This window comes from Ochlerotatus camptorhynchus, unplaced genomic scaffold (genome assembly GCF_037179485.1).
Source record: "Ochlerotatus camptorhynchus isolate MF236.1 unplaced genomic scaffold, CSIRO-AGI_Acam_v1.1 ptg000550l, whole genome shotgun sequence".
NCBI lineage: Eukaryota > Metazoa > Arthropoda > Insecta > Diptera > Culicidae > Ochlerotatus > Ochlerotatus camptorhynchus.
This window is the reverse complement of record NW_027041033.1, coordinates 4,178,608-4,193,001: the sequence shown is the minus strand read 5'-3', so window position 1 is coordinate 4,193,001 and position 14,394 is coordinate 4,178,608. Positions and strand designations below refer to the sequence as shown.

Below are 14,394 nucleotides of genomic sequence, written 5' to 3'. Positions count from 1 at the left end.
CCGTTGCACATCGTTTTCTTAGAAAGAGAAAGTATTGTATGCTATCTCTTTTTACTCTTCATCGATGGCAGACACGAAGTGACTGCTGCCAACCGTTATGGAAGTTTCGGTTACATTCGGGTGTAAAGCAAAGATCATGAAACTCAATCTCACCACAGTTTGTTGAGATTTGCAGCTGGTGAGTTTTGTTAGCTTGATATTCCGAGCTGCGACAGTTGCAAAATCAACCGCAGTTATTTGCTTGTTGATGTTTGTCTACGAAAATCAAGCGTGATCTTGAGCGTTGGTGAGATTTGATTTTTTGATATTTTCCCAACACTGATTTGGAGAAAGGTAAGAGTTTGTAGAATTCTGAGTAGTAAATACGAAGAGCTTTAAGAATTTGGATAATTTGGAAAATTAAACAATTTTAAGAATTCGGAATTTGGAGTATTTTTAGTATTTTGACACTGACCGTTCATTTGCAGTAAAAGAATTTGGATGATTTGGAGCATTTGAAAAAATTTCAGAAGTTGAGAATTTGTAAAATTTGGAGAATTTGTGGAATTTTGATTTTGGAGAATTTTGAGTATTTTAAGTATTTTGACACTGAGCGTTAATTTACATTATTTTTGTTCTGATAAAATGAGAAAGATAAGAGTTTGTAGAATATGGAGAATTTGTAGAATTTTGAGTAGTGAATACAAAGAGTTTGAAGAATTTTGATATTTTAGAATGTTAAAGAATTTAAAAAATTTGAATTTGGAATTTGATTCATTTTGAGTATTTCTAGTATTTCGACACTGAACGATCATTTGCTGTAAAATAATTTAGATAATTTGGAACATTTGAAAAATATTAAAAATATGGAGAAATTGTGGTATTTGGATAATTTGAAAAATTTCGAGAAATTATAGAATTTAAATTCAGTATTAGGAGAATTGGGAAAATTTGGAGGATTAGGAGAATATAGAATTTGGAATTTCGAGACTGAAGAATTTGGAAAATATGCAGAATTCAAATAAAACAAAAATTTTAAAAATTAGCAGACTTAAATTGTAAATTGTAAATTGTGCATAGGGTAGAGAACTACTTCGGCCTAATCGCCCATTTGGGCCTATCGAGCAGAAAACTTCCAATAAATCCATGATTTCAGAGTTAACAAGACAATTATGCGTTTGGTACGATACTTTAGTTAATTAGCTACGGAACGAAGTTAATGAGAACGCGTGATATGAAGGTTTGCACCAATTATTCCCAAAAACAAAAGAAGCGCTCCGACCGAATCAATTTTCATCTTCCTCCGATAGGCCGAAGTAAATTCATTGGCGTTTCAATTGCGTTTCAATGCATTTAGGCCGAGTTTAGAATCCGTAGGCCGAGTTTGGTGTCAAGAAGCAGTGTTAGACTTTTGACAATATCTCAACGATTGGTTTCTCTTTATCAAATCTTCTGGTACGTACGGAAAGGTTAATAAATTTGCAAGCCTTCAGTAATAATAACATTCCGTTTGGTACTAAACTGCGCTAGATTAAGAAATATTAAGTGCGGGTTGTGCTTAATAGGCCGGAAATGGGGTAGTTAACCCTATTAAGTTTAATTTTAAAAATTGTTTAATTTTATTATCTTCAACACACACACACTTAGAAATACTTAATCTTACACGTGACGGAATCCATATTTGACATAAAGGAAGAAACGTAAACAAACATGTAATGTAAAATTAAGTGCTCAGAGACTGAAAAGTTCGAAAGTACGTTTGATTGAACTGAGTTTCGCGTCAATCATGACTCAATTTTATGTCAAAATTGACGCTCGTATATGTCAGTCTCAGAGCACCTAAATTTACATCAGTTTTCCTAAGTGTGCATACTAGGTCATTCACGACCAATTTTGTTCTAATTTTGTCGCAATTTAGGATAATTAGGAGAATTAAAAAAAAAAATGGATAAAATGGAGAGTTTGTAGAAAATGGAGAATTTGAAGAATTTCGAGTAATTAGTGAATACGAAGAGCTTGGCAGCATTGGAATAAATTGGCGAATTAAAGAATTTTAAGAATCTGGACAATTTGAAATTTGTATAATATAGTGTATTTTTAATATTTCGACACTGAGCGTTCATTTTCATTAAAAGAATTTGGATAATTTGTAGAAAGGTAAGAGTTTGTAGAATATGGATAATTTGTAGAATTCTGAGTAGTGAATACGAAGAGCTTGAAGAATTTGGATAATTTGGAAATTAAAGAATTTTAAGAATTTGTAATTTGGAGTACTTTTAGTATTTTGACACTGACCGTTCATTTGCAGTAAAATAATTTGAGTAATTTGAAGTATTTGGTAAATTTTCAGAATTTGAACTTTTTTTGAGAATTTGTAAAATTTTGAGAATTTGTGGAGTTTGGATTATTAGGAGAATTTAGAGAAATTTGAAAATTTCAAATTCGGAATTAGGAGGATTTGGAAAATCTGAAGGATATGGAATTAGGAATTTGGAGAATTTAAAGTATTAGAAGAATTTAGGCCTTTTTTTTTAATTTTAAGAATACGGAATTTGAAATTTCAAAAATATGCAACATTCGAACTTTAATTTTGTAAGTTTCGTAAACTAACTAAATTTTTAAATATTGTTTGATTTTATTATCTTCTACACATTATAGGTCATCAATTTTGTCGCAATTTTTGTATAATATGGAAAATTAGGGGAATTTTCAAAAAAAAATTGAGAATTTTGAGAATTTGGATGAATTGGAGAACATGGAGAGTTTGTAGAACATAGAGATTTTATAGAATTCGAAGATCTTTTTATAATTTGTAGAATTAAGGAATTTTAAGAATCTGGACAATTTGGAGAATTTGGAGCATTTTTTAGTATTTCGACACTGGGCGGATAATTTTGAGAAAGTGGAGAGTTTTTAAAATATGGAAACTTTGTAGAATTTTGAGTAGTGAATATTTAAAAATTTTAAGAATTTGGAATTTGGAGCATTTTTAAGTATTTCGACACTGAGCGTTCAGAATGGGCTTTTTTTGTTGTTCAAAGTCAATCAATGAGAGACCCGGACTTTTGGACAGAGAGACTCTCCCTCTACACAATCATCGTGGTGGTTTACTTGAGTGAGTTTTCTTTCTTCAGAAATTCGCGCATTGGCCCTTGTGAAATAAATTTGTCCTAATTTTGATTCAATTTTGGATGAAAATTTGAAATTTGAACCAGGTTAAAAATTTGGTGAATTGTGAGTATTTTGGAGGACTTGGATAAATATAATAATTTAAATACTTTGGAGTTTAAATTTTGGAAATGGAAGAATTTTAAAAATTCGGTGAAATTGGATGTGGATGTGAATAATTCGGATCATTTTGTTGAGTTTGAAGTGTTTGTAGAATTGGGAGAAATTGCAGAATTTGGAATATTCAAACATTCATGCATGATTTGTTTCAATGTTGTCTCAATTTTGACCTAGTTGGGTCCCAATTTTGTAGAATTTTTGGATTAGGTCAATTTTTAAAGTTTGGAGAATTCGGATAAATTGAAGAATTTGGATATTTCAGATATTTTTAAATTGGGAACATTTCGAGAATTTGGAAATCTTGGAGTATGAGAATTTTAATGGGGCAAATAACGGCTTTGGCAATCAGTCAGTGACGAAGTTCTTGACCGCTCATTGTTTTCATGATTATCCCAAGGCGATAGTAGGTAAAAGTAAAGTCCTCTAGTAAAAGTTTGCCAAAATCTGTTTTAATCAAACTGTCAACTGGTTTGTTCGATTGGAACTGCTTTTTCCATATTTTTACTAGAGGGCTTTTATTCAAAAGTATTTTCTGTTTATAAAATACAGAATTTTGAAAAATTTCCCATCTTCATAATCTAAAAAAACACAGAATTGTCGAAAGTCGAAGCCTTCAATAACGCTATTGGAATTTAGAAATGTTGGAAAATTTGAAGGACTTGCAAAATTTTGAGTTTTTTGAGAATTTGAAAGATTTGAAAGTTTTGAGAATGTACAAAAATAGGAATACAGTGCCTTCCCTTTTTTGGCAACATGACATCAGCTAATTCTTTCCTTGAATTTGTGCTAGTGCATTCTGGACATTTTTTTCAATAAATACCATGTAGAAAGGTCGGAGATGAACTAGCCCATGGCTAAAAATCTACTAAATAAAACAAACAAAAAACATGTAGAGATGATCCCCAATGAATGGTAAGAGATGAACTAGCCTATGGCTAAAAATCTCTATAATAAAGAAAAAAAAATAAAAAACCCAATGAATGGTCTAGTGATATTTGAAGTGGAATTATTCGTTGGATGGATTTTAAATAAAGCAAAGCAGACAAAAATCAAGTGTTTTCAAAAAACGGGAAGGCCCTGTATTTTGAGAATTTGGAAATATTTAAGAATTTTGAGAATTTTACGATTATATGTAAATGTATATTCGAAACCTTAATTTACTCTATTTTGGAATTTGAAATTTGGAATTTGGAAAATTTAGATAATTCAGAAAATTTGGAAAGTTTAGAAAATTTGGAGAATTCAAGACCAACAATTGAAAAAGGCATCAACTCAATTTTGTAAACAAACCAATGGCCTTACACATTTTGTTGCGAACCGAAGTACGCCAACGCAAACTAACAAAACGAACAGGTAGGGAAAATTCTCCTCTACCCGATTGTGATTTAGGTTTGCGAATGTAGGTTTTGGTTCGCGAGAAAATGGCCAAATGTTTACAAAATGGATTTGAGGCCTTTCCAATTGTTGGTCTTGAATTATAAAGGGTGATACGGTCAAAATTTGGTCAAGGGAAAACGCGTGTAAATCGGTGAAATCGTTTATTTAAAAAATCAAATTAAATTTCTTTTTCAAGTTCAATTAGTATAAAATTCAGGAAAAATATTCAGTTAGGCTTCCGCTTTTCCAAATCTGAATTGCCGGGCCTTACGCTTGACCCCTGCCATCAGATTTTGTACAGTCACCTTGTCCACCTTCTTCGCCGCAGAAAGCCAGTTTGCCTTGAACTGCTGCTCGCCCTTAGCAGTTTTTTGGTCTTCTTTAGGTTCCGCTTGACAATAGCCCAGTATTTCTCAATTGGGCGGAGCTCTGGCGTGTTGGGAGGGTTCTTGTCCTTGGGAACCACCTGCACGTTGTTGGCGGCGTACCACTCCATGGCCTTTTTACCGTAATGGCAAGATGCCAAATCCGGCCAAAACAGTACGGAACAACCGTGTTTCTTCAGGAAAGGCAGCAGACGTTTATTCAAACACTCTTTCACGTAAATTTCTTGGTTGACAGTCCCGGAAGCTATGAAAATGCTGCTTTTCAAGCCACAGGTACAGATGGCTTGCCAAACCAGATATTTCTTTGCGAACTTTGACAGTTTCATGTGCTTGAAAACATCTGCTACCTTTCCCCTTCCTTTTGTCGTATAAAACTCCTGTCCCGGAAGCTGCTTGTAGTCGGCTTTGACGTAGGTTTCGTCGTCCATTACCACGCAGTCAAACTTCGTCAGCATCGTCGTGTACAGCCTCCGGGATCGCGCTTTGGCCGTCGTATTTTGTTTATCATCGCGATTTGGAGTCACTACCTTCTTGTAAGTCGATAGTCCGGCTCGTTTTTTGGCTCGATGCACGGTTGTAGACGATACACCCAGCTTATTTGTGGCATCTCGGAGAGAGAGGTTAGGGTTTCGCTTGAAACTACCGGCAACTCTCTTTGTCGTCTCAGCGGCTTCCGGTTTTCGATTTCCCCCCGATCCAGACTTCCTGGCTGTCGACAAACGTTCCCCAAACACTTTAATTACATTTGTAACGGTTGATTTGGCAACTTTTAGCGATTTTGCCAACTTTGCGTGCGAGTAGCTCGGATTTTCGCGATGCGCGAGCAAAATTTTGATACGCTGCTCTTCTTGCTTGGACGGCATTTTGACAACTGAAAATGAATTCCAAAATCAAAATAGGAGCAACATTCTACACACACACACCTTCAAAATGAGGGGTGTTCAGGTTTTTTTAATGCAAAATTGAAAGAAATACGTCAAGTTGATATTGACCAAATTTTGACCGTATCACCCTTTAAGATTTGGAAGTATTTGGAGAATTTTGATAATTTCCTAAGTTTAAAGTAAGTTTAAAAAATAGAATTTAGGGAAAAATTAAGAATTTTCAGAATTTGAGCAGCATGTTAGTAACTTTGAGTTATAATTCAAAGCAAGTATTGAATACTCCAATGCTCCCTTGTCTCAAAAGTATATTCTCATTTTTATATTTTTGTTTTTCTAGAATAAAGTTCACGAATAATTAAAACATTTGGAATATTAAAACCATGAAAATTGATAAAAGTTGTTAAACAATTGTTGAAAAATAAATAAAAGCATGTTTAATTACCTTTTTTGATTTAAATAAATTATAAGTATTAAAGATATCGTTTTTGAGATATTTCAGTTTTTAAGACATTTTTTTTAAATTTTAACTCAAAACTACTGAAAAAAAAATACCGTGTATATTTTTTCCCTGAAAGACTTTTCTTTGTTCAACAACTTTGTCTAGGACGCCATTTAGATCAGAAGTGACATTTTCATGCTACAATTTATCAAAAATGTGAGGCAATTTTTCAAAGTTCCATGTAAAACTTGAAAAAGGTCGAATCAACAAAAAACTTTTTTTTTTTGCTATTTGTTGCTGGTTTTATTATTGGAACAGAGTACAGCCCCTAATAAATGTGTATTTTGATCGTAAAAAAGTTCCCGCCCCCGGGTGGACTCGAACCACCAACCTTTCGGTTAACAGCCGAACGCGCTAACCGATTGCGCCACGGAGGCTGATATGGGCGTGTGCTTCTCCATTTCGCAACTGCTCATTTGTATAATGTTGATTTTAATGACAGATTGATGATGGCGATGATCCAATGTGGGTGTGTGTGTGTGCGCATGGAGTACCCCAGAAGAACGGATATGCACCGCGTGCCGAGATGTTGATGATGATGATGGAGGAACGGAGTGTGGGATAAATACCTCACCGAAATCACTTCGGTGAGGTTGAAATATTCCAATTTTAGCACACGACGGCTGCTGCTGCGACGGGTGGTAGGTTCACCCAAAAATAGGAACACGCCCAAACGTATGTATATCGAGAGCGAATCGTGGGCCGCATAGCACAGCAGGAACGGAGGGGATTTCCTATTTTTAGAATCGAGTTTATGTCAGTTCAGTTGGATGTAGGTAGGTATCTGGCAAGTTTTTCAGCCGAGTCGAGCGTTGGAGATTCTAGGGAACGAGAACTTTTCAAGCGATCTAATTTTAGAATTGAACTGACTCACTCCAGGCAGAACGCGCTCCAACAGCTGGAGAAATTGCGGTGTGAACTTGAAAGCAGTCTGATTTCTAGACTATTCAGTCGTGTGGGTTTTTGGCACAGTGGTACGTCAACAAATATAAATAATCTCCACCTCACTCGCTAGCCAGCAGTTCCGTTTCCTTTCCGTATGGATCCGAATTTTGGCCACCCGCCGCCGTGGCTCCCTCATCGCATTCTGGACGCCCTACGACCAACACCTGAAAATTCCGAACCGTGTTCGTACATTTTCGTGGTGCGAACGGGCGAGCAGAGCAAAACAAGCCAAATAACTGTTTACCATCAGTGTTGTTTGGTTGGCAGTAGGCTACCCTTATTCAACAACACTCTCAGCTTGCTCTACACTACGTACTCTTTAACCCATTCACCGCCAACTTCCCCCTCTCGGATTCAATCAGTACCACCTCTGTCCCTGACCTTCCGCGACAAGAGCGAGCAAAGAACACTCACTAACGTTCGCGAATAGGTCCTGCTGAAGTCGCTTTTCGCACACCAGCATTTCAGTGAGGCTCTCATTCGCGATTTGCTCATTCACTCACTCACTCACCCACCAGGTCACAACAGATGTTCCTCCCATCATCATAAGGTAGTAGTAGGCTCCGCAAAACAACACACACTACGGTGTGCGATTATGTGAGTGTGTGTGTGTGTTTGTGGCCAGCCAAACGCGCGGCGATGATGATGACAACAAGTGCGCAAACAGTCACAGCGCAATGGTTGCTATTTTTAGAATTCGTTCCCTCCGTACCGTTCTCGGTTGATTCACCAGCCACCTCCAGCTCCCCTTCCGCCGTCAATGCGAAGCGAAGCGTTTATGTTTATTGCAGTAGCTGTAATAAGTGGCAGCAACTTAGAGAGCATCATCTGACATATGAATATGCAACAGGACGACAATAACCGAATGCAATCATTTACGGTCGGTTTTGCACACTACTGATGCAAAGTTTTACACAATTTGTGAACCTATGTCAGTGAAAATTCCGTGGAGAACGAGTTTGGTGTGAGATGTGTTTATTTAATGCTAAATAAAACAATCACTATCGCACAAACAGTATCCATGTGCATTTGACATAACTTTCATGTGATCCCATAATTGAAAATTAGACCAGTAAATCACATGAACCTTATGAAATCTATAAGATTACTCCTATAGAATGTATTGGTGTTATGTGATATTCAGATAAAAATTATTAATTCTGTTAGTGGAAAAATATTATGTCCGTTCCTAATAGGAACTATGTGGAAACTTTTTTCAGTGTACCTATTGGATCGACTCTAGGGATCTAATTTTCACTTGCTAGAATTTGTAGATTTTGGAATCTTATCATTATAGATCAGTGCACGGTCCCTAACCTCACTTTTTGCTCCCTATCATTTTGCTTCTGAGTAAAAGAGATAGCAACGAATGGGAGCCAAAACAAACCACCCAAAACTGTCAAAACTTACGGGTGAGAGAAGAGTGCGGCAAATCTTCGTGAACTGATCAATTGAACTAAAATAAGAACGTGTTCGTTTTCAATTTTGGTTTTTGCTAGTGAAAACGGCGTGACGTTCAAGCGAAAGTTGCTGAAAATTCATCTTCTTATAATAAATCAAACTATTTAACAGAATCCTTGATACGCCGGTGATATAAACCGATTGCGCGTATAGATTTTTGGAAGACGTGTTTCTCGGCAACCACTGAACCAAATTTGACCCACCAAGCACCAAATGGAAGGCAGCTTTCCCATAGAACGAATTTTTGTTTCAATCTGTCATTTGGCCGGAACATGCCCGTTTAAGGTGATACGGGTTGAAGCCAATTTCATGGTTTTTTTTTGTTTTAATATGTTCGTTTATTTACTAGGCTCAGTCGTGCGTGACACTTTGCGGAGCCGAAAAGCAGTAATGTTTGAATTCAGATTTTATACAGCAGTAAATCTAGGTTAGTATTGGGTACCAATTACTCGTGTCGGGCTCGGGGTTAAAGCTTGCTTCAGATAGAATTGGAACAAAAACAATTGCCTGTATTTCAGTTGTTTATTATTGAATTCAAGATCTTTTTTTATACAAATGTAGCGTTTTCTTCATACTTTTAAGAAAAAATACGGATAAAATTATTCGTCACGGTTTCGAAGGAATTCTCGAATTTTTCCTGTAACACGGCTCATTAGGCGGCGCACACCTTCTTCGTTCATCGTTTTAGCTATCTTATTCCACCAGGTCTTCATCTGATTGATGTATTTGACAACCTTTCCCTTTGCCTTGAGTCTCCTCTTCATGATTGCCCAGTATTTCTCAATAGGGCGGAACTGGGGGCAGTTGGGTGGGTTAAGGTTTTTCGGAACAAACTGGACCCCTCTCTCTGCATACCATTCTTGAACGACTTTGCTGTAATGACAGCTTGCCAAATCTGGCCAAAACATTACGGGATGGTCGTGGGATCGAATGAACGGCAAAATTCGTTTTTGGAGACACTCTTTTTGGTATAGTTCCGACGTCATTGTCTTATTTGTAACGAAAACTTTCGTTTTTTTGCCACAGCTGCAAATTCCCTGCCAAATCATAAATTTTCGTGCAAATTTGTCGGCAAAAACATATTTAAATTTGGCTGGAACATCCCCCCGAGCCGTTGCCAAGTAAAATTTTTGACCTGGGATTTGCCCGAAGTCAGCCTTGACATAGGTTTCATCGTCCATCAGAAGACACCCGTCGAACTTGGTCAGCACCTGGTCGTATAGCTTCCGCGCACGGATTTTGGCCACACTATTCTGTTTTATGGTCCGATTTGGCTGTTTGCTAGCTCGATACGACTTGATTCCTTCCCGGAGTCGAGTTCTCCTCACGGTATTATGGGCAGCACCGAAATTTCTGGCCAAATCACGCTCCGACAGATTGGGATTCCTCTTAATCGTCTTCAAAATCTTACCACGCAGTTTCCGGTCGACAGTTCCACTCCGACGATTGGCTTGAGGCTTCCGAATCGTCGTCAATGTTTCCTTATACCGTTTGATAACGCGCCATACGGTATTTCTAGGCAATTTCAGCTGTTTAGCTAGCCTAGATGCAGACCACAATGGATTTTCCAAATAACTGTGCACAATATTTTCTTTTCTTTCGGCTTCCATGTTGACTGTTAACAAAATACAGTCGATTTGCGGAATGTCAAAAATACATACGTGAAGCTGACAAAATTCCCGACACGTGGGCGCTAAGAACTTCCAAATCCGTCCACCAGGAGCACCACAATATGAGCAAAAGTTTGTTCCAATTCTAAATGAAGCAAGCTTTAATCGGTAACAATTTCGATTGAAAGGCTCTAGGTAGGGAACTGGTTTCGAAAGACTCCTTCAGATACTACTCTCGGACGGTTGACCAAATGCTAGGCAGGGGCAAGTAGCACAGGAACAGGAGGATAATAAAACTGGGACACAATGGCGGTAGATTGTTTGGAAAGAAGGAGATGATCAAATCTAATTCTAACATCAGACAAACAAAGGAATTCGTAGATCGCCTGATCTAAATGATCTTTCGACCTTGTTTTTTAAGGCAGTAAGATAAGTGCCTCGACCGGAGGGCCTCAATAGAACTGAGACTATCAGAGAAGATGAAGTAACGGTCTATGGGCATCCCGGAAATCATCCCCAATGTGAAGTTGATTGCTGCCAACTGCCAATACAATTCTCACTGTCCAATTTTTGTCGTCTCAACCACTCGGCACTGATGATACAGGGTCCGCCTGCTCGCATATGCGAACATCCTGGCCCCTTAGAAGATCGCATTCTGACTGTTTAATCGATGTCCAAGATGATAATGCTGTACCCACGTCGATTGTCGATCAACTCGATGTTGTGATGAGAAACGTCAATTGATGCTTACGTTGGCGGTGGTGTTTTGCATTGATTGTTGTCCCTTGCCTTGTAATTATTTATTTCAGGTGCTCTTCGTTGGAAACTTTTGTGGGTGGATTTCTGCTTCATTTGATGTTGTTCGTTGGATCTGGTTGATTGAGCTCATTTGTGTTATTTGTTGCTGCAGGTGTGGATTTGTTGACATCAGAAGCACAAGCTGGCCCGTTTGGATGTGTACTGGAGGATTTATCCATTTGGAGCGACTTTGAAGAGTGCAGAGATACTCGATATGCCATCGCTGCCAAAATTGTTGCAGTAGTTTCTGGAGCTGTTGGAAGTTTCTCAGGCGATTGAATGGAATGGTGGTGACATCAGTATCTGGAACAGCCTTCAGAGACGATCCAGTGAGGAGATGTCCTGGATTGAGGGGCTCGAAGTCGGTTGGATCATCGCTGAGAGGTACTAGCGGTCTCGAGTTAAGGCAACACTCGATCAGTGCTAGCAGTGTTTGCATGTCTTCCAGACCCAATTTCATTGTTCCCGCGACTCAAACGAAGTGTTTTTGGGCGGACTGAATAGCTGCCTCCCACAAACCTTCGAAGTGCGACGCTTTGGGAGGATTAAAACGCCATCGTATCCCGTTGTTGGCGCATTCTTCGGTGATTGATCGGTGATGCTCCTTGCTTCGGACAAGTTGCTGTAGTTCGTTGTTGGCACCTACAAAATTTCTCCCATTGTCGCTGAAGATTTCGGCACACAGCCCACGACGTGCGACGAAGCGTCCAAGGGCCTGGATGAATTTGGTGGTGCTTAGGTCTCCCACTAGCTCTCGATGGACAGCCTTCTTAGAGAAACATACAAAGACTGAATTGAGATAGGTGGAAGTTGATGTGGAACTCCTTGGATAGCATGTTTCATGGATAGATCATAGTCAAAGGGGGAACTGTAATTAGTAAAGCATATACGGGGGGGAGGGGGGCACGGAAGGCTAATATCTGATGACAGATAATTAAGATAGATTCGCACGAATCCAGACTGGGTGCTCAATTCGAGCATTTCTTTGAAGTTTTCAATCACAAGGTTGCTACTGACACTACGTTTGATCAATATTCTTAATGAGAGCTCCCAGAAACGGTTCTGCAGGGGTTTTACTCCAGCTAGAACCTCTAGGCTCATATTGTGTGTTGAGTGCAATACGTAAACAACGATATTGAATACGTTCCAATTTAATTTGGTGGCTTTTTCAGCCATACTCAAGAACTGAAAGAATGGTTGTTTTATACAGTTTTATGAGGTCTTCAGGGTGAGCACCTCACCATGTCCCGGAAATTGATCGTAGAAAGTTGATCCTTTGTTGACACTTTTGTTTCCAATACGTAATGTGGGTAAACCAAGTGGGTATTTGAAGGTCAAAGATTGGGTAATGCCTCTGCCCAAAAGATTTAGATGCAGTTGGGCTGGAATCTGCTTCCTTGTAAACACTATCTAATCGATTTTTTTGCGGTGAAAACTCGATCCCTAAATTTCTGGGAATCTTGCAATGGTCTTTGCAATATTTCCGCACGTGGACCTCTCAGGAAAACCACGGCATCGTCTGCAGGCTGTCTAAGCGTGCATCGATTATCTACACAGTTATCTGTATCTTTAACATAGAAATTATACGGTAAGAGACTTACACATGAACCATTGGGTGGTTAATCCCATGTAGCTGATTCTCGAAGTTGTCGGTTGACCTAGTTTTTCTGACAGCAAATTATACAAGAAATTATTTAAAATACCGGGTAATCCACTATGTCTATGGAAACTGAGTCTAATGAACGACTGAAGCCAATTGAAGCTCCTTGTGCGCAAAGGCCAGTTGAATATCAGATGAAAGCATCGCTAGACAATCGTTTGATCCTTTACTCTTTCGGAAACCAAATTGCGTATTTGAAAGCAGGTTGTTTGATATTCAACCCAATGGTCACGTCCTGATAGGATAATTTTTTCTGATAATTTCCTCAGGCATGATAACATAGAGATCGGACGGTTAGATTTGTGATCAGACACTGGTTTCTCAGGCTTTAGAATAGCTAGGTATTTCCTTTACATAAAGGAATCGATATCGGAGAGGTTTTTTAGAAGGTCGAATTAGATCATATCGCTTTCCGGTGCAAAGTTATTCGGTGAAAGAAGTGCCATTGAAAATTCCAGCATTGTGAATGCTTCATCCAGAGAACTCTTCGGACTGTATCCCGAAAAGTTGTGCTGGGACAGAGTCTGGACAATCCTTTTTTAGCAAAGTCGAATTTCCATTGGGAGGAGTATTCTTGACTCTCATTGGAGGATGAGCGGTTTCGCATATAGCGAGCCTTTTTCCAAAGCGTTGTCATCTAGGTTTCTCTAAAAAATTCCCTCGCTAAAAGTACGCCAGTAATTTCGTTTCTTTGCTTTCAGTAAATTTTCAGCTTTTTTTCAAGCTTTAGATACTTTTCAAAAAGCTCAAATCTTTCATGTCTACGATAATCTTTAAAGGAATCGGATTTCTTTTGAAGGATGCAATTGGAACACGTCGTTTCTGAGCTTCTTATGTGCTTTTGTAGATCAGTTCGATAAATAAACGATACTCGTCCAATGGTGGTATAGAGGATCGGTAGAATCAATACCAATAGTTACCGCCGATGAAATTTTAACCAATCAATGTTCCTCGTGAGGTCAAAAGGAACTTGAATTGATTACCTTCCACACATAATCTAATGATAGTGATTAAGAGGACAAAGCTATGTCAAGCCGGCTCTCCCGATGAGGAGGTTTTGCTATTCATGTGGCTTCACCAGTGTTCAAGATAGTCAAGTTGAAATCGTCGCACAAATCATAAAAAATACCCGCTCTATTGTCATCGTATGTTTCGCCCAGCCAGTACCGGGTGAGTTCATATCACCCAGTATTAGAACTGGAGATGGGAGAATAGTAACTGAACTCCAAAGATTATCCGGATAACCAGAATACGGCCAGTTTATCTCTAAATATCAATTCCATACTAAATATGCTTTGATCTCGTGAACAATATAGAAAAAAAATCGCAAGGTTCTGGGACAATTTTTATAATGTGGTCACTTTATCGGTCAATCCGGAATATCCGGAAAACCATTATATTGCCACTTATCCCAAAATATCAATTCCATATTAAATATGCTTTGATCTCGTGATTCTGAACAATGTAGAAAAAATCGCATGGTTCTAGGAAAGAAAATATAATGTGG

The 14,394-nt window shown here is 38.3% G+C and overlaps 1 protein-coding gene and 1 non-coding gene across 5 annotated transcripts in view; one reads left to right on the top strand and one right to left on the bottom strand.

The window, feature by feature from the left end:
• The window catches only part of LOC135713311 (histone deacetylase 4-like), a 259,155-nt gene that overhangs the window by 133,997 nt on the left and 110,764 nt on the right, over nt 1-14,394 (top strand). The gene's annotated exons all lie outside the window — the stretch shown is intronic.
• Nucleotides 6,717-6,790, bottom strand: TRNAN-GUU (transfer RNA asparagine (anticodon GUU)). Its single transcript has one exon. It is a non-coding gene; the product is annotated as a tRNA-Asn (tRNA).